The 21,723-nt window shown below is 49.0% G+C and overlaps 1 protein-coding gene across 1 annotated transcript in view; it reads left to right on the forward strand.

Annotated features, from left to right (window-relative positions):
* NDUFV3 (NADH:ubiquinone oxidoreductase subunit V3) overlaps positions 1-21,723 on the forward strand; it is a 157,271-nt gene that overhangs the window by 114,425 nt on the left and 21,123 nt on the right. The gene's annotated exons all lie outside the window — the stretch shown is intronic.

The raw sequence follows: 21,723 nt of genomic DNA on the forward strand, positions 1-21,723 counted from the left end.
GGATGTCACTGTCTGCAGATGTCTCCTTGCTTGCCTGTCTCTTAAGCTACATCCTTTTTCTAACCTCCTTGAAAGCGGCTCTTGTCCCTGGTAGTCTTACCTATGGCTGAAAGTTAATGCATTAACAGACAGTGCTAGAATCTCTCATATGGGATTCCTTGGCTTGCTCCATGAGCTCTTGGCCTGACATAAGCAGGAGTCTGCACCATGCTCACTCTATAGACCTTGAAGAGCAGCAAAGAGGGTGCAGTACTAACGGGATGGATAAGCAGAATGCACAGTGGGGCACCTATGTCCTACATTCTCAATCGCATCAGACCCCTGTTCTGCACTGTAGAATTCAATTTCACCATGAATGGACCTTGTGTTAGTGCAGCATTTCCAGTCTCGGCACAGCTAAACCTCCTGCATATATCCGCTTTCATTCTCACCAGGACAGGATTTTTCACAGTTTAACTGCACTAGGCCCATTTAAATCGTAAAGCAAGAAACTTGCTAGCGTTGTCTTACGCACAGTTGCAATGGCATGGCTTCCATGGGCACTTTAGCCGAATTAGGAGATGTTGCTTCCGTGGCAATGTCCAGCATGATAAACGTGTTTAGTGGGACATGCCTCCTGCTATAAAAAAAATGGCAGTTAATTGCTGTGAAGAGCCAGGAATGAGACGTAGACACAGAGGACTCATGGTGGTTGGTATAGACTTTTATTGAAATAATAAAAGGGTTGGCAAATGCCTCACTCCCTAATCTAGGAGGGATTTCCCTACCCCAACCAAAACTAAGGGTCTGTCAAGATGTCCAAAGCAAAAATGTCCTGTATCCGAAACCCTATCTTTGCCCTCACATTCTAAAACGAACTTTAAGGTGTTTGGGGTATTTGTCCCTTGCTTAGAAAGTGTAAAAATATTCAAGTTCAACGGAAGGTGGCACTCCAACAAAAGTTCCACGATAATGTTCACAGTGCCAGAGCGAATTACTCCCTTCCCCAGGATTCTCTCCACCAAAACAAGAGCTCAAAGAAATAACCAGGTTCCTTTTTAATTCAAGAGGATAACTCCCTCCTGTTGTGTTGCAATTCACTCTAGGGGAAATGACTCCTTTCCCCAGGCCTTTTCCACATTCAATACAATTTCAAATCTTAAGGGCATGAGTCTTCCTTAGGATTCTCTTTTCAAGATAAAACAACTTGGGTGCGGGTCCCAGACTAAAAAAACACCTGGTATACTCCCCTGCCAAGTTCTCTCATACAACACAATTCTTTGTGGGCGTAGATCCACTCTTCGCCTGGTAAACTCTCCTGCCAGGACCTTGTTACAAACTCAGTACAAGGGGGCATGGCTCCCCCTCCACCCCCCAGTTACTTTATGTCAAAGAACTGTAACAATGACACTGATTCCAATCACTCTTAGCAACCAATTGACTCTTTCTGGGTCTCTTTGCCCCAGTTTTGCTGTTTCCTTCTCTGAGTTCACTGGCATAATCTGCTATCTCTTGCTCCAATCGCCCACATTAGGATTCTCGCCTTGGAATCCGCTGCACTTGAGCGGCTTTCCTCAGCCAGCAGCACAGAGCATTCTCGCTCCTCGCATTGAAACAAGGCCTGTCCTGGCTTCCGATTCCCATCGCAACTTCGTTCTTCTTCGTGCGCCTCCACAGACAACCGGTACCACTTCTGGACATGGCTGGTCCGGAGCACACTTCTCCATTCCTCCTCTTGCAAGCAGTGCTGTGCAGCCATGGCTCTCGGTCCCATCTACTTCCTGGTTCGCCCAGACAGCCAGAAGTGCTTGGGCCTGCTCCCTCTCTCGCCGCCACCACTCGCCTGCCTCTGGGGTTTGTTCACGTGTTGGGACACTGTCTGCTCTGCACCCTGCGTCTCTTGACGGTTTCTAAGCCGACACTTGGAAAAGGAGGGTCTCTCCATTATCCCCCAGCAGCTGATTTAAACTTCTGCCTCTAGGCTGGAAAGTGTCTTGGACCTTGGATTCTTCAGAACACTAGACTGCGTATTATGTTTCCCACTCTTGGTCGTTACAGTCCTCTTCCTCGTCTCAGTATATGTTGTTTCACAAGGTGGAAAATGTTCACGAGGTCTGTCAGCAGCTTTTACGGGATGTTGAGAGGGTTTGTCATAATATGCCATTAAGGCATTGGGAACGGCTGGGGGATACCATGTCTCATCTGATGATGCCTGTCCATCGCTCTGAGGGTCGCCTCCCCTCATGTGATCCTCCCTCGCATAGCCACATCCATGGTTCGGATCAGGTGGCGGCTGCCGTCCCCTAGCCACATGAGAAGCTACCTCCGGGAAAGTAGTGGTGACGACCTCAGATTAATCGCATTGCCCACTGAAATTAATAGTTGTTGGGCAGGACCAAGTTCCTTGTTAACAACAAAGTATGTGTTCTTTCTTGCATTGTGCAGGCAGAGGTGGAGCTATGCATGCAGCCCTTTGTAAAGCCCTGGCAGGACTTCGGCCAAGGCTTTTATCCATTGTGTGTACATTCAGCATTTCTCTAGATCTAGGCAGTAGATCTAAATACAGGATGATCTAATGCTCCCCTTAGTTTTCGTTTGGCCCCCTTTTCAATTCCTTTTGTTTATGACATGGTGTCCTTTCCCCACCCCACACTGAATGTACTACAAGTGCTGTTTTGCCAGGTATTCCTATGAAAACGAGCGCAATTGTTGTCCCAAGAATCCCACTTGTAATGAAAGCCAAACAGTCTACATGAGTCCAGCGTTTCATTGTTAATATAAAATATCCACTCGCAAAACAATTTTGAGAATTTTCATCTATTCAAATCACCTCTTTCATGTGTATGTTAATATTGCCTTTTGATTTTGTCCCTTTGTTTCGACAATCTCCACCCCCCTCCATTCTTATTTAACCTTCATTACCCCTCCTCCCCACATAAAGATCTCTAGTTGCAAAGTTGAGGTGACAGAGGCTTGTGCACTAGGTCGTTTGTGGTTTTGCCTGCTAGCTGGCATTGTCGGTTTCTTGTACTCTACCTCCTTTACAAAGCCTCAGCTCTCACACACTCCAGACTCCTCCTTATAATGGCCTCCTCACTCCTTTTGCTCTCGCCTCCTCTCGCCTCTTAGACGTCCTCCACCACATCATGTCCTCGCCCAATTAAGCCATTCACACAGGCTCACTTAAATACCCCAACTCCTCCCAGGATTGGTCCACTTACCTAAGCGAGCCACCACCCTGGCTCCAGGGGATGTGACAGGGGAAGGCCATGGGAAGGCTTAAGAAGGCTGGTAAACCCAGCCCCTTTCCAAAATGGACCCTGCTAGGGTCCCGGGCGTTGCATGGTGAAAGCCTCCATGGGGCCTTCTAAACAATGATTACATCCCTGGTGGTATAGTGGGTAAAGGCCTTCATGGGGGCCTTTGTTTAATAACCAAATAATCCTGCGTGGCAAAGTGGGTGATGGGCAAGTCCTTCCTGGCCTTTATTTTATCACTATAAATTCCATGGTGGGCTGGTGGAGGGTCCCTGTGGATGCGGGCTCCAGTAGACCATCTGCTGGAGCCATGCCGGTGTTGTGGTTGATGCTGCACCCTTTGGTTCTTTAATCCCTTTGCTGCGCCCTCTGGTGTTGTGCCGCTTGTGGCACCCTTTGGTTTTTTGTAGACCACTGCTCCTCGTGGTCTTGGGCATCTCTTCCTTCTGTGGCACTGCTGCGTGCTTGAGGCCGCCATCTGTGCAGATAAGGTAGGGTGGAAAGGGGGCCTGCCCACAATCGGGCATGTGGGTCGGTTTGGTTGGGGGTCCCTCCCTCCCCCGCCCCCCCTGACAGAGGGTGGTGCCTCCCTCTCCCCTGACAGGGCCACAACAATGGCCCTGTCACAGCGTTGTAGTTTCAGACGTTGGAAGAAACCGCCTCTGCCGATTGCTCTGACTTGTGGTCCCAGCATGAGGCTACCACCCATTGGTTTTCCGAGGTTCCTTATTGTTGAAAATTGTTCTGTGCATGGGCCCAACTCAGCAATCCAGGGTACTCTGGGTGGGCTTGATAGGGTTGTACTGCAAAGCATGAGTTTGGTTTTGGAGACAGTGGACCACACCTGTGGAACTTTTCCTGTCTGGAGCCTGTCCGGATGCACCTGAGGCCTGGGCTAAGGACTCTGCCCATTTTCTGGTAAGCCTGCCCTGACCCTGCAGCTAGCCCACACCTCCCCAGAACCTATCCTTTCCACCTAATCCCTTAATGCCGTACACCTCATGGGTGCCTCTGCTTTTCACTGACTTTGGACAATTGCTTGCTATCACCTGGTCTATTGTTGTTATATAATATCTCACTATACTATTTAGCGCATTTACCAGTATTGCTTATCCGCTTGTACTGTATCCTCTCGTGCAGCCAACTGCCACCCATTATGCCCTGCCTCTGAACTACCTAGCACTAGTCACACGATCCCCCTGTCATTTCTGTCACATACCAGCAGCACACACCAGCTGCACACACACACAGCCACTCTCCGCGGTTATGATGTCCAAGAGTGCACTTCCCAATCATAGCATAGTTTCACTCTCCCTGCCACACTCCCTGCCACGCTCCGCTCAGTAGCCTAACAGCCATCCTTATAGCCCTCACTATAATGGCCTCTACGCCTCCCCACATATTCTCAGCACACCTCACCCAGCGCCCGGCACTAAATTCACATGCCGCAGCACCAGACTAGAACATCACACAGTCTCGGCCACCTAGCCTAGCCACCAGACTCCGCAATCTCAGAAATCAATCACTTTCTAGGTATTTACTCTGCTCACCCACACCCATCACAAATAGAAACACCAGATTAGGCACCCGCACTGCACCACTACCCCATACTAAGATGAGCATAGCCACTGCCCCTCTCCCCCCACCACCCCAACATGCCTCTACACTACTTCACATTAAGCTCCTCACTACCACACACCACAACAAGCACACTTCACCCCATACTAGTACAAACAAAAACATCAAAGGCACAGAACACCCACCTCTTAAACGTGCACTACTGAACTTACGCTCCCTACCTGCACATGCCCTCGAGATAAAGGATCTACTATCCACACTTAATCTGGACTTACTTTTCATCACCGAATCCTGGCTCATTGATGCCTCCTGCCCAGCCATCGCACTAGCCCTACCCACAGGCTACACCATCCTTAGGCAAGATAGATGTGATAAGATTTGAGGGGGAGTCGCCCTTATCCACAAAGACTCACTATCCATTAGATTAGCAGTCCATAGCACATGGGGTGGTAATGCTGATATCCCATCAGCCAAGCTTACGCTCTCCCCCAATAATCTAATCAACATCCACATCCTATACAGACCTCCCGGACTCCCAGCTGACTTCCAAGAGCACCTCTCCCATCGACTCAGCAACAACATTAAAAAGTCCTCCAAAATACTTCTATTAGGAGACTTAAATTTAGGATACAATGATCCTAAGGATAAATCTGCCGCAACCCTAGCTAAAGAACTCGCAGACTTAGGTTTCTCCCAAAGAGTCCTCACCCCTACTCACTCCAAAGGCCATACCCTTGACTGGGTCATGGATCACAACTGTGCATCCAACATTACCTCAAGCACCGCCCTTCCTTGGACGGACCACACATGCATCGAATTCCTCATCCCCACCAACCCTAAACCTAAGACTCTCACCCACGCACCACCTGCCACAATAAATTCTAAAAAAAACTCAACGCAGACCACTTGCGTCCCCGCCTTAAAAGCCCCTGCCTAGCACCACCTTTCTCTCAGGACCCAAATATACTATCAGCTATCTTCAATGATACTCTCACCGATGCCATAAACTCTATAGCCCCACTTGAAAGCAAGAAGGAAAAAAAATCATTTCATTGCAACTCTTGGTTCTCGGAAGAACTCCAAACCCTCCGAGCTCAAAAGCGCCAGTCGCTTAAAAACTGGCAAACGGATCAGAGTGATCTAAATAAGAGCCTCTTCAAACAAGTAGACCTCCAATATAAAAAAGGCCATTTTAGCAGCAAAATCCAACTCCTTCAATGATAGGATCTCAAAGGCCAACTCCCAAGCTAAAGAACTATTCGCAATCTTTAATGAATTAGTCACTCCTCCGGCTACCGCTGATGAGATAACTAAAGACAAAGCCTGGTGTGCCAGCATTCAGTCCGCCATGCTCAACAAAATAAAACTCCTCCAGAACAAAATCCAAAACCACTGCAAAGCCCTCCCAAACCAAATAACCAACCGCCCTACACAAGACGAGCGTAGTAATCTCAATCACGCTCAATTCTCCTTCAGAAACGTCACTGAACCTCAGGTCCTTAATCTCATCAAAAACCTCAAACCATCCCCTCTGCAAAGCAGACATTTGCCCTCCCAAAATCATCAAGGAATGCGCCAATGACCTAGCACCCCTGATTACTGCCTTCATTAACACATCTTTCCAAACAGGAACTGTCCCAAATAATCTCGAGGAAGCCTGGGTGCGGCCACTTCTAAAAAAGGCCACACTTGACCCAGCGCAACCCAACAACTACAGACGATAACGACCGTCCCGTTCCTCCTAAAAATCCTGGACAAAGCAGCTCACATCCAGATCCAATCATACATAGAAGCTAACTACATAATAGTCAAAAGACAATCTGGTTTCCGTATCGGGCATGGAACAGAATCCGTCTTATTAGACCTAAAAAAATAAAATCTCACAGATCATGGACAAAGGCAAACCTGCCTTGCTCCTCTGCCTCGATCTATCAGCTGCTTTTGACCTGGTAGATCACCAAACACTCACCACCCACCTCACCCATGCAGCCCATTTCTCTAATCAAGCAGCATCCTGGATCACTTCCTTCCTTGAAGGAAGAGCCATGAAGGTCTACTCCGACACAGCTAACACAGATCCTACCACTATAAACTGCGGTGTCCCCCAAGGATCTTGTACAGCCCCCACCCTCTATAACCTCTTCACAAAACCCCTCTTCGACCTACTTGACTCCATGGGTGTTGCATATACAAACTATGCAGACGACACTCAAGTACTTTTACCCCTATCTGGACTCTACCACCAAGACGCCACGGCCCTTCAACATCTGTGCCACTATCCAAGCTTGGATGGCAGTCAATGGCCTCTGTCTTAATGGGGAGAAGACTGAAATTCTCATCCTGGGCCAGACAAACACATTATCGAAACTAAGCCCTCAATACAACAACTTCAACATAGACAACTCAACCATCTCCGTATCATCCTGTCAAGACTAGGTGTTCACATTGATGCAAATCTATCGATCAACAAACAAGTCAGCGCCATAGCCTCTGCATCAGCGTTCAGCACCAAACTCATCAATGCCATTAAACCCTACTTATCCACCCCCAACCGCTTGGCCATAGCTAGACCAACTATAGGAGCCAAACTCGATTATTGCAACGCCCTTCTAGCTGGCACCTCCGCCAAAAACATTCAGACTGCAAACCACACAAAACAATGCCCTCAGAGCCGCCATGAGCATCCCTAGAAGAGACCATATATCCCACGCCAGACGTGAAGCACGGTAACTCCAGGTCAAAGACCGTATTACTCTGAAAATCCTCACCATCACTCACAGGTGCATCAACAAAACCGCTCTAGCATACCTATCTGAAGCAATATCAAGGACCACATCCACTCGTCCGACCAGAGCTCAGTACACCAACCAGCTACACATACCACGCATAAAGAGAACCACAGCGGGAGGTCTAGGCTTCTCCTATATTGCACGAAACTCTGGAACTCACTCCTTGCCACCCATAGAGCTGAAACTCCACTTCTGCCATGTATATTGTAATATAACACATGTAATATAACTATATTGTAACCTGTATATATGCTGCTAATGACTATGTAACTATATTGCAACCTGTGTATACATATATATATATATATATATATATATATATATATATATATATATATATATATGTTCTCGGGCTGTTGTGCGCTATATAAATACGAATAAAACAAAACAAACACTGCCTCTCCTTCAGGCCCTTACTGACCTTGGAATCCAGGATATTGTATTGCCCTTGTCTGAGTTGCATCCCCTTTGTCCCATCACACTTTATGGAACACGACCACCACTGACCCAACCTTTCCCCAAGCCTCTACTTCTGATGCTTGTTAATCTGCTTAGAATCACATGCTGTGCACATGGTCTGACATCCAGTGGTAACCGCAGAGTATTGCATCTTGTCTTTCGAGGATCGAAAGAGGACGTCTGCATAGGAGTGTCTGTAACACTATCCCTACCATGATGTGTAGTGTACCCCAAATCCCTCATGTTCCGGGGTCCCTCAGATTGTTTTTTTTCCACCCAGATTACTGGTCACCCTAATGCAGAGCTCTTACATGGAGATAGCGTTATTGTCATTATCGACTGTCGTTATTCCTGTTAATTCACTGCAACAGTTGAGTATGCCTTTCCTTTTTCACCCTCTCTGCTCCCTGAGTATTGTCATTGCTGTAACTGTCTTTTGCTACGGAAAAGCCATCATTTAGATTTTGTCCCTCGTCCAGGGTCAAATATCCATGGAAAGACGAGCACGCTTGGTGCAACAACTGTCTTCCCCTCGACCACAACGAAGCGAGTTACGTGGCCTGTAGACTCCTGTGCTATAAGACTCTTAAGGAGCACTGCTTGAAGCTGTGGCCGGCCTATGGCATGTCCCAGGCCGAATGTTCTTCCCCTGCCGTTGCAACCTCTGAAAGCGATGGGGGAACTAGCGATGACCAGGCCTCCGTGTCAGAAGCCATTGACCTAACGGCAGACTGTTCTCGGCCTGCAACACCCGTCCCTGACCCCACAAGGCCAAACACGAGTCACGCTATGGGGAAAACACCCAGCGACAGGGGCGCACACGATCATTGCACCAAACGCACAACCCAAGGTTCGGGTTCGGCTCTGGCAGCACTGTCAAAGCATACTAAAGCACCAACGGAACCGTCGAAATCTTCAACGGGATCCTCTGATCACGGCATGATCGACAGCCTTCCCGGCCTGCGACTGGGCAATCCAAAGTAAAAGGCGCTAACACTAAAAGACACGCTGACATCGAGGCGCTCCATCAGGACGCGCAGACCCCGCTTAAGGCCCGTGTAGCGTCGAAATCCACTGCTCAGCCTCCGGTTCACCCGGTGGCGTCAAAATCCACAGCTCAGCCTCCGGTTCACCCGGTAAACTGCCCAGATTCTCCGACCATTGGCGAGAGCATCGCAAGGATTACTTCGACAGTTAGACTGAAGGAGCGGTCGAGGGAGGTCGCGAAGCAAAAAGAACGGCCAAGAGATGTGACGAAAAACACGCCACAGCGCCCCGAACCCCGCAAGGACTATGCTGAGAGTCCTGTGCCTTTGTCAGGCACGTTGGAGGACAAATCTCAACATCACAGGGAAGATGATGAACCCTTTCCTCCTCATGGATCAGTGAGAAATTTGAGGGATGTATGGTCAGATTAGAAAAATGTGTCTCTTGAGACTCCTGCTCCCAAAAGGCCTCGAAGACTTTCCTTCTACGCCTGTATCCAAGTTTCAAAGGACCTTGGAAGATCCACATGAGGAGTATACATGTGTCATCACAGATGATGATATTGTGGATGCTTATGATTAGGATGAGGATGGCACCTTTCTGGAAAACTAAAATGTGGATGATCAGACCGGTCTAAACGACAATTGGGAAGACAGCCGCCGGGTTGATGCTCAACCCTAGGCGTCCCCTACTCCCACCCTGGACCCCAGTGTCCTGTGCCTAGATTCCCCACCTCCACTCCTGCTCGCCAAGCTCCCCAGCGGATGACAGATACGCCATCTTGAAGAAGGCAGCTGACCATTTTCAGATCGCCACTCAAGTGGCTTTACCAGATTCTGATTTAGTGGAGGATATACTCAAACCTCCGGCCAGCCAGGTCATCCCTTTTGTTGAACTCTATCAAGAGGAGATTGGCACCTTCCTTTTTGTCAGCCCAGACCATGGCAGTGAACCCTAGGGTGGAGAAGCTGTTTCGGCCGACCCTGCCTACATCAAGGGTCATGCCACTCCAGATCCTTTATTGGTTACCACTACTAGAAAGCGGGCTGGTGTTCCCTTGTCTACAGGAGAGGCCCCATCCGGTAAGGAGTCCAAGAGACTTTGTGCACTAGGAAAAAGGGTAACAACTGCTGCTGCGCTTTCCACCCGTATAGCCAATAACGCCACGCTATTGGCCAGCGATGCATACGTCCAGTGGAACCTTCTGCAAGAAGGCATTCAAGAAGTGCCAGAACATACAAGGAAAGTTGCTCGCCATAGTTTCCAAAGGCAAGCAAGTGAACCAGAATGTGCTCAAAAACACTCTGGATGCTGCTGAGACAGCGCGAAGAACCCTGGCACAAGGTACCTTGCTCAAGATACCTGCATGGCTGAAGAACTCCGGTTTCAAGCCAGAGACCCAAGCAGCACTGATTAAAAAAACCCGTTGAGGAGACAACCTGTTTGGCAAGGCAGTGGACGATGCTCTCGAAACGGCCAAGAAAGAACATGAAACACTCAAGTCCCTTCAACAAATTACCCAGAAACCCTCTCCCTAGAGAGGAAGCAGCTCCCGCCGGTCCTTTCGTGGACAATCTTGTTTCTCCAGCATTGGATCTTTCATGGATTCACATGCTTAGAACATTCCCTGTCGTCAGGCTGGGAATCCCCGGTACATTATATAGACCCTTTCCCGTAGGAAAACTTTTTCGACGCTTATGCGTCCTATCCACCTCGTTTTGTATCATGCGTGCCCGCACCGTCAGGACGTCATGATATAAATACAGCACCCGCCCCCACGCTCCCTCAGATTTCAACCGTCTTTCAAAGTAGTGGGATCCTCGTGATTACTGCTAGTGGAAACTAGGTTGTTTTTTCTGTTTCGCTTCGGCGACGTTCATATTCTGGAGAATTATGTCTGGAAAAGCGTTATTTCGCCCTTGTGCGACATGTGGCCTCAAAAAAGTTTATGAAGGAGATGCCCACATGGATTGTATCTACTGTCTCCACCCGCACCACACGGCGGATACATGTGAGATATGCCAGGGTTTCTCCCAAAAAACCCTTAAGGACCATAAAAGAAGGCTGGTCGACTGGCTTAATGATGGAGCGGGTGCCTACCCGGCTTCGGAAGTTGGCTCCACGGCCTCCAGGAGCAAGTCGGAACCTCCATCGAAAAAGGTACGGCCAGCAGAAAACCGCGCTGAGGACAAGCATAAGGGGAAGCATGCTGGGTCTTCCTCATCACATAAAAAGCCCTCCTCCTCCTCCTCATCATCTAGGACGGAGAGGCAGGCGCTGTCAAAATCCTCCTCAGGGGACCGTCCCAGGTCTTCAGTGAGTCGAGACGCTTCAGCCGGGAAGTCGGCATCGAAATCGGCTACGAAGTCTAAGGGCCCGACGACGACTACTTGCTCGTCGACCTCGGTGTCATTGACGATGCCTATTACCGTCCAGGCAGCAGCGGTTGGGATTCCTTTGTCGACGGAGACTCAGTCTATGGCTTGGCTGCCAGAGGTCTATGATCCGATCCCCCCCTGAGGTCTTACTGCAGCCAGACACAGCCTGCTCGGTGGAAGGAGAAGGTGGCACGGTTCTGCAGCCATCGGATTTAGGCTTACGGCCTTCCACGTCGGCGACGACGACGAGTGCGAGTGGGGGTATGGTACCTATATCATCGACGTTACTGACCCCCCAGACAGTTTTGTCTCTGGATGTGCTTAATACTCTTCAGAAGCTCCTGCAGCGGCTGGATACGCAGATCCCTCAACCTGGAACTTCGTCACCTTTTCGGTACCTTCCGTCGACGAGCAAACTTGTGCGGCTCGATCGACGACTAAAAACCCATCGACTCCTCAGGCGGTAAAAGATCGTCCTCGAGCGCAGGAGGAGGGTGAGTTATCGGAGTCCGATTCTATACTGGGTGACTCAGGGTCAGACATCTCCCTGTCACCGTCGAGGGACCCAACATGGAATTCGGATGTAGAGGTAGAGTCTACGAGGAGCCAGTCACACCCATCTCCTCCGGATGATGTGGGAGCCTTCCATGCAATGATGGGAAAAGCTTGTTCCGAGTTCGGCTTGATTCCTGAGGAGCAGAAGAAAGACTGTTTCCTTTTTGACCATATGGGTCAAAGGAGGAAATCGGTATTTGCCATCCCAATTCTGGACCACGTGTGGCAAGAAGGTCTCAAGACGATGCGCCATCCGTTCTCAGAGCCAGCTATAAAGGGGCGGATTGAGAAAAAGTTTAAAGCTCCGGAGTCCACTCCAAAATGTCTAACATCACAACCTCTGTCTGACTCGGTGGTGTCGGCGGCAGCGGCTAGGAAGGCCAGGGTACAGCAAAAATGCTCAACTCCACCAGAAAGCGAGGCTAGGAGGCAAGACGCCTTTGGAAAAAAGGTGCCCTCGGTCGGTGCGACGACAGTAAGAGCAGCCAATTCCTTAGCGATCGTGTCACGATACGATAGAGAAATGTGGCACAAACTAGCCCCTATCCTAGAACACCTGCCAGATGAACACCGAAAAGCAGCCATGTTACTGTTGCGGGATGGCGAAGAGGCCTCGAACCACGCAATTAATATTGCAGTTGACCTAGCAGAGTCTGGCTTCAAACAAATCAACCATGGCGTAGTACTTCGTCGACAAGCGTGGCTCAAATGTACTATGTTCCGTCCTGAAGTCCAGTACAAAGTCCTTGACATGCCATGTGAAGGGGAACACCTGTTTGGCGAAAAGGTTGATGAAGCGTTGAAGGGGATGAAGGAAGACACGGATACTGCTAGGTCCCTCGGCGCCCTCCAAACGGGTAGAAACTTTCGCTCTTTTCGCCCCTTTAGGGGTGCTTCTGGAAACTCCCGCTTTGGAGCCTCGAGGGACCGTGGATTTAACAGGCCCTTGTACTCTTCACAAGGGTTCAGACGAGCGTCCCAGTCGGCACGTAGAAGCAGAGACTATCAAGCTTCCAGGCGGCGAGGCTCGGGTCCCTCGTCGACGAAGAACAAGCAAACCAGCAACCAATGACGGCCTTCGGAACGTCCTGGGGGGCCCGAGTCTCATCACTTCGACCAATGGAAATGCATCACCACAGATCGATGGGTTCTGGACACGATTCGCATGGGTCATGCGCTACAATTCAAAGACAAGCCTCCACGTCTTCCGCCTGTATTTTCGACCCAGCCCCACCTCCGAATCCTACGACAAGAGGCGGCGCTTATGTTGCGAAAAGGAGCGGTAGAGAGAGTTCCTGTGGCACAGGAAGGACACGGAGTTTATTCCCGGTTCTTCGTTGTCAAGAAGCCAAATGGAAAATGGAGGCCCATTCTCGACCTGAGGGTACTCAACAAATGGCTAAAGAGCCTAAAATTCAAAATGCTAAAGCTCCAGGAGGTTATCAGGTCGGTGCAACCCATGGATTATCTATCGTCACTAGACCTTCAAGAAGCCTATTTTCACATCCCAATACGCCCACGACACAGGAGATATTTAAGGTTCGTCGTCGGGAGAAAGCATTTTCAGTTCAAGGTCCTCCCGTTCGGGCTCAAGTCCTCCCCCAGGACGTTCACCAAGTGCTTGGCCCCTATAGCGGCCCATTTAAGGAAGGATGGTCACCATGTCTATCCATATCTAGACGACTGGCTGGTCAGAGGTTCGTCCAGGGAACAAACACGAAACAGTCTAAGGGCCACAATGTCCCTCTTACAGGAACTGGGCTTCGCAATAAACTTCAACAAGTCCTCCGTAGAGCCTTCGAGGACCTTGGTCTTTCTAGGAGCGGAGTTTCATACACACACAAGCCTGGTGAGACCATCCAGCGAAAGAATTCAGAAACTCCAAGGCAAGGCGTCGGAATGGAGATGCGGTACCAAGGTGTCGGTGCGCAAATACATGTCCCTGCTAGGGACCATGTCGTCCTGCATTCCGTTGATAAGCAACTGCCGTCTGTTTATGAGGCCTTGCCAGGAATTTCTAGCGGACCGCTGGGCGCAGAGCCGAGGTCGCTGGTCCGACAGACTGGTCGTCGACGAACAACTAGTACAAGCACTCTGCTGGTGGAGAGTGTCTACTCATCTAACAAAAGGAATGCCTCTACTGGAACCGGAGTTCCAAAAGACGGTGGTGACGGATGCATCGCTGAGCGGATGGGGAGCTCATCTGGATACGTTACAGGTACAAGGCCAGTGGTCGTTGCAGGAGTCCTCCCTGCATATCAACCTGCTAGAACTGAGAGCAGTGCGATGGGCTCTAAAATCTTTTCTTCCTCAACTGAGGGACTCGGTGGTGCGTGTCATGACGGACAACACCACTACGATGTTCTACTTGAGGAAACAAGGAGGGACACGTTCCAGGTCCCTATCGACGGAGGCACAGAAAATCTGGCATTGGGCCCTACAACACAACATGCAAATCTTGGCGTTCCACCTGCCAGGCGTGAGAAATGTGGAAGCCGATGCCCTCAGCAGAGAAATGAACGAAGTTCACGAATGGGTGCTGAACGACCAACAACTACAGCAAGTATTCAAGAAATGGGGACATCCTTCCATAGATTTGTTCGCGACGAAGAACAACAGGAAATGCCATCAGTATGCAAGCAGATGGCCTCAGCAGGGCTCACTGGGGGATGCGTTCTCCTTCCCATGGTCGAACAAATTCCTGTACGCATTCCCTCCTTTTCCCCTTGTACGGAGGACGTTGCAATGGATCCTCAGGTACCCATGTCGGGTAATTCTGGTGGCCCCGTACTGGGCCAGGCAGGTGTGGTTTTCAGACCTACTACACTTGGTGGTGGCGGAACCGATGAGATTCCAGAAGACCCCCGACCTTCTGTCTCGACAGGAGGGTGTCGTTTGGCATCACGACCCGGACAGCCTCAAGTTGACGGCCTGGCTCCTGACTTCGCCGAATTCGGTCGGCTAACGATTCCGGAGGACTGTCGACGTATCCTGCAAGCGGCAAGAGCGCCTTCCACAAACGCCTCATACACGTACAAATGGAGAAGTTTCTGTCAGTGGTGTGAGGATCAACCAGGTTTGGCCCCGCAATCGATTAAGCCGGAACAGCTCCTTCCATATTTGCTGTTCTTAGCTCAAAAGGGCCTATCGGTATCGTCAATAAAAGTACACCTGGCCGCCATTTCCAGGTTTACTCGTCGACGGCATTCGGCACCATTGTTCAGCGACCGCCTGATTAAGCACTTCCTTAAAGGCCTCTTTCGGATTTTCCCTCCAGAGAAGAAATTTCCGCCGGAGTGGAGCCTCAATCTGGTCTTAACGTCTCTTATGAAGCCTCCTTTTGAGCCAATGTCATCAGCGTCTCTAAAGTTTTTGTCGTGGAAATTGGCCTTCATGGTGGCCATCACTTCAGCCCGACGTATTTCAGAAGTTCAGGCTCTAATGGTAGACCCACCATACTTACGATTTTTCAAGAACAAGGTAACCCTTGCTACTAACCCACAGTTCATACCGAAAGCTCCTTCGGTGTTCCATAAACACTCCTCTATTGTGTTGCCTACGTTTTTTCCGGAGCCATGCTCGGGAGCGGAGCGCATGTTACACACATTGGATGTAAAAAGGGCTCTCAAGTTTTATCTTCATCGTACGCAACCATTCAGAGAAACGAGACAACTGTTCGTGGCCTATGGTTTGGGTGCTAGAGGAAAAGCCATTTCAAAGCAAGGACTGTCAAGATGGGTGTCATCTACCATTTCGTACTGCCATTCCAGGGCAGGGAAGCCTCTTCTACGACGGCCACGAGCTCATTCAACTAGAGCAGCGGCATCGTCGACGGCACTGTGGGCCGGAGTCCCTCTGGGGGACATCTGCATGGCGGCTACCTGGGCGGCTACACACACCTTTACCCGCCATTACTGCCTGTCGCAGCAACATGCCGAAGATACCCGGATGGGACAGGCGGTGCTCCGACACCTATTCCAATAAGGTAAGCCCCGACTGAGGGGTTGCATCCTGTGGAATTTATGACTGTATGTGGTTCGCTTTCCTATGTTAACGATTACTAATGTATACATGATCATAGGGAACGGGCTTTGCGAAGAAAGTATATGGGTTTGCATGCACGCCTCCTCTCTTGGGGGTGTACTGCTATGTAATCTATTCTAAGCATGTGAATCCATGAAAGATCCAATGCTGGAGAAGGGAATAGTTTCTTACCTGTAACTCCATTTCTCTAGCATTGGTATCTTTCATGGATTCACATGCGCCCACCTGCCTCCCCTGAACATGCAAACCGGTTCCCCCACTACTTTGGGGGCCGAAATCTGAGGGAGCGCGGGGGCGGGTCCTGTATTTATATCATGACGTCCTGACGGTGCGGGCACGCATGATACAAAACAAGGTGGATAGGACACATAAGCGTCGAAAAAGTTTTCCTACGGGAAAGGGTCTATATAATGTACCGGGGATTCCCAGCCTGACGACGGGGAATATTCTAAGCATGTGAATCCATGAAAGATACCAATGCTGGAGAAATGGAGTTACAGGTAAGAAACTATTCCCTTTTCCCAGAACTAGTATAATGCAGGAAACAACTGGAATTCGGGACAAGGTTCTAATACCGCCACCACTTACCCACCCAGAGGACAGCGGCATGGGAAAGGTAGAGGACGAAGTTCTAACCCCAGAGGCGCTTAGGCCTCTGGTCAGAAATGACCTGTGGATCCAAGTCTCCTCCCATGCCACCCCGGTCGGGGGCGTATAACATAACATAACAGACCAGTGGGTACTCAAGACGGTCACCCACGGGTACTGCATTGAATTTGCCCGACCACCCCAATTCAGACCGCCAAGATCAAGACTCCTGACGCCGGACCACCTGCAAATCCTACTGCAAGAGGTGCAGACCCTTCTAGAAAAGGACCCCATAGAGGTCGTCCCTATTCTACAGGTAAACAAGGGTATTTATTCAGTGTACTTCCTTGTACCCAAAAAGGATCTCATCATGCGCCCTGTGCTAGACTTGCAGCCAGCGAACAAATTTGTCAAACCTCAACCTTTGTATGTTCCCCTTACTGGAAGTAATCCTGCTGTTGAAACAGGGAGATTACATGGCAACACTGGATATGAAAGATGCATACTTCCATATTTTGATGTTGCCAGCGCACAGATAATACCCAAGGTTCATGATAGAGGACAAGCACTATCAGTTCAAGGTACTCCCCTTCGGCATTGCCTTGGCACCGAGAGTGTTCACAAAGGTACTGGCAGTAGTGGCAGCACACCTGCGCAGACTATCCGTCCCGGTTTACCCTTACCTCGACGACTGGCTCTTAACAGGGGTGTCCTACGAGACATGCCTATTGAACACTCAGAAGACAATAGACCTCTTATTCAGTCTGGGATTCGCCATCGAGAAGAAATCCAGCCTAGACCCCAGTCAAGTCAGTTTCTAGGGGCTCTAATTCAGACGAAAGACGGCATCGTCTTCCCCTCCAACGAGAGGGTTCAAAACATGCTGTTTCAGATCCCTCAGTATGTAGCCATTCGGGAAGTGACGGTACGCAATGCCATGCTTCTGTTGGGGAATTATGGTGTCCTGCATTTACTTAGTTCCTCGCGTTCATCTGCGCATGCAGCCAATGCAAGAGTGGCTCAACAGCCAGTGGTGTCAGGCCAGTGGACAATGGGAAGATCTGGTAGTTGTCTCTCGCCAGCCCTCATTCTTTCTCTGCAGTGGTGGTTGAGGGAAAACCTCTTGAAGGGCAAAACCTTCACCACGCCTGCAGTAGGAGCCACTCTCGCGATCAACGCATCTCTTACGGGGTGGAGGGGCTCACCTGCTTCAGCAGACTGCACACAGCGTGTGCTCCCCACAAGTAGCGTCCAACCACATAAATCTGTTGGAACTATTAGCAGTATTCAAATCACTGAAAGCTTTTCAAACACAGTTGCAGGAGAAGACGATCCTGATATAGACAGACAGCACCACAGCCATGTACTACCTGAACAAACAAGGGGGCACACACAGGGCTATCCAAGTTAGTACGAATGGCGACTACACGAAGACATTGTCTCCAACATTTTCGCAGAATGGGGCTTCCCAGAGATCGACTTGTTCACCACTCTGAAGAACGCTCAATGCCAAGATTACGCCTCCAGGTACCTACAGAACTGGTCCAAGGAGGAACGTTCGCTGGATAAGCATGGTAAGGGAAATTTGTTTACGCTTTACCCCCCCTCGCCACGACTCCCTTACACAACAAGATTGTGCACAAGATGCACCAGGAACCAGTCACCATGATATTGAAAACCACCCGATACTGCTATTCCAGTAAATGGGAACGCTTTATCTGGTGTTATGCCAAGGGCGTCAATCCCATTGACTGCTCTCCTACTCACATTGTATTGTACCTGACCCACTTACTGGAGTCAGGGCTGGTTTTTAACTCCCTAAAGGTTGACTTAGCTGCTCTCTCAGCCTACACTACGTCACAGCAAAAGTTGGTGTGGTGGAAAATAACCAGTTATCAAGGCTTTCATGGAATAGGTTAAAAGGATTCATCCCCCCCATTTCTAACCCAGCTCCCGGATGGGACCTAAATGTGGTTCTGACTAGACTTGTGGGGTCCCCCTTTGAGCCTATGTACAAGGCAAGTCTAAAAGACCTTACCTATAAGACAGCCTTCCTAGTGGCTATCACTTCTATTAGAAGGGCTAGTGAACTACAGGCCCTTTCAGTACTAGACCCTTTTGTTACTGTTCAGAGATGGTGGTTCTGTGCACTCACCCTCGATTTGCACCTACATTTATTTCCAAGTTCCACATGAACTAGTTAATGGAACTGCCCACTTTCTTCCAAAAACCCCACTAGCATGGCCGAAAGAAGCCTACACATACTAGATGTGTGCAGGGCAGTCATATTTTATCTGAAAAGAACAAAACCACTGAGGAAAATTAATTTTTCTTTTCAGTGGCAGCTGGCAGAGAAGGGGATCCTGTCTCTAAGTCAGCTATCTCAAGGTGGATTGTCAATTGCATCACACTTTGTTTCTCTCTTGCTAAGAGAGAACCGCCCTTCAAGCCCAGAGCACATTCTATTTGAGGCACCGGGGCTTCCATAGCATTAATTGCAAATGTTCCCTTAGAGTCCATTTGCAAAGCGGCAACCTGGAGTTCTATACACACCTTTACAAAACACTATTGCCTAGACAGTCATTCTAGGTCTGATTCTCAGATTGGGACAGGCAGTACTAAGACATCTTTTTACTACTGTTCCTTCTCACAACCCACCTCCAACTCTGGGTACTGCTCGCTAGTCTATGCGCAGAATGTCATTCTAAGCAGATTAACAAGCATCAGAAGACCTGCATTACTTACCGTAATAGCATTTATGATTATTGTATCTACTAGGATTCACATTCGCCCACCTTACCTTCCAGCTCGAGTGGAAGGAACATAGACGCCTTACTACTTGCTCTCTTTTATGTGCTCAATCACATTAGCCTTGGGCTCCCTCATGGCAGAAAAAATACAATTGGAGGGATCTCGGCGCGTGAGGCATTTTGGGTACACGTCATGGTAGGGATAGTGTTACACGCTTATGCCGACGTCCCCTTTCGCTCCTCGAAAGACCAGATGCAATACTCAACGGTTACCACTGGATGTCGGACCATATGCACAGCATGTGAATCTAAGCAGATACAATCATCAGAAATGCTATTACGGTGAGTAATGCATGTCATTCAGATCGTCCTTTGGTTTCTCCTATGACCTTGTGTCGGATACTCAAATCTTCTCCTTCCACATTCTCGCTCCTGATCGCTCTGCGCTTTTTTTTACTGATTAACTCACAGCAAACTGCCATTGAATGGAACTTATGCTCTAAGACCAAAATCATCTACCTCCCAACCTTCAGTACCCCTCCTCCTAATTCTTTCACCTATCTCATATTCATCAACCTACTTTCCCCAGCAATCTCAATTTCCACAACTTCATTACTGCTGGCAGGTTTAGCCTGCTCAGAATCTGGAACGTCTGCCATCGCCTCACCCACATTCTACCAAAGATCTCATATCAACTGTGGTCGTCTGTCACTTTTGACTACTTCCTCAGTCTCCTCCTTGGCCTCCCTTTATTCCTTCTCGCCACTCAACAAAATGTTCAACTCCACCATACCCACACCCTAAACGCTCCCTGCTATTCTCCCAGTTTCCATCACCCCCTCATGCTGGCTGGTTCTGTATGGGAGACTGATTCGCTACAAATTTCTACTACTAGTCTGCGAACTTTTCCAGGGGCTCACTCCCTTCCCTCAGCCTCCTTACTGTCTTTCTGATGGGCAGAAGCCAACTAGTCCTTGTACAATGGATCGCACAGCCTTCAAAATTAAATTCCAGGCAGTGGTACAGGACCATGTTTTGGTCCTGTTGAAGCACTAAAATTGTTGACCAACTGGATGAAATAACCATGCAGAATATCGATTACAGTTGCCCACATATCAAAGCTGAATGCCATTGCTCAGTCTTCAGGCCATGTATGATTCTGTTGTCAAGAAGAGTGATTGGACGTAAACACTCTTCTTGCCAAGATAAACATTGCATCCCTATTGCTGTCAACCCATTTTCCCACAGGACAAACTAACTGAAAAAGCAAATCATTGTCTATAGCAGGGAAGTTATAAGCACTAGCCATGATAACTTGTCTTGATGAAATCTTTAGAGTGGCAAAATAAATTAGCAAGATACCAACTGTTGTATTTTTTTAATTTAATTCAACAATACAACAATCTCAACATCACATCTTGCAGCATAGAGTTCATAATTTTACATCAAGAATCTGGTGTACATCCGGTGTACATACATTGTAGATGCATTACATTATGTCTGCAGCTACTTCAAAATGCTGCAGCCTGTGCTAACATCCGCCCGCCTTTTGGAGCCCATATGACTCCCCTACTGAGACAACTACACTGGCTCCCTGTTGCCCAGCTGATCCTGTTCAAGTCCATGTTTATAGTACACCGGGCCTTCTATGGAATGGGAGCAGAATATCTGCAAAGAAAGTTCACTCCCTACCAACCCACTCGTACCCTTCGCTCTCTAACCACCCGGCGGGTGGCTGTTCCTCGGTTTAAGCTGGCCTGTAAGGGTGGCCGTACTTTCTCGGTTGCTGCTGCAAGATAGTGGAACAACCTTCCTATTCCTTTGCGTGACATCTCTGATCACCTCGCCTTTCGTTGAGGCTTAAAAACCTTGCTTTTCTAGCTGTAATCCAGCTTTCATCTTGCCGCCTCAGCGCCAAGATGCTTTCGGGTGTACGTGCGCTTACAGAAATTCCCATAACATAACACGTGTCAATTGGGGTCTGTGGGTAGAAAGCTCGCCATTCGCTTCTGCCACCCGTTCTTCCCTTTCCCCACATATAATTTGTTCTGCCATCATTATTTTTATTATTGATTTATTTATTCACATTTGTTGAGCGCACATCAGACCGGAGGCATCGTGGCGCTAGTTACAGTGTTGCTTACTTAGTTACATTCAGTTCATGTAGATATACTTTTTTACAGATATGCAAGTGCAGCAGGAGTACATGAAAACGGGTTTAGTTGAACAGGGCAGTTTTGAGCTTTTTTCGGAAGGAGAAAAGAGATGTGTCAGCTCTGAGGTCAGTAGGAAGGGAATTCCAGAGTTTAGGTGCGAGGAATGGGAAGCCTATACCTCCTGCTTTAGTTCTGTTGATGCG

This window comes from Ambystoma mexicanum, chromosome 7p (genome assembly GCF_040938575.1).
Source record: "Ambystoma mexicanum isolate Mex_15411 chromosome 7p, UKY_AmexF1_1, whole genome shotgun sequence".
NCBI lineage: Eukaryota > Metazoa > Chordata > Amphibia > Caudata > Ambystomatidae > Ambystoma > Ambystoma mexicanum.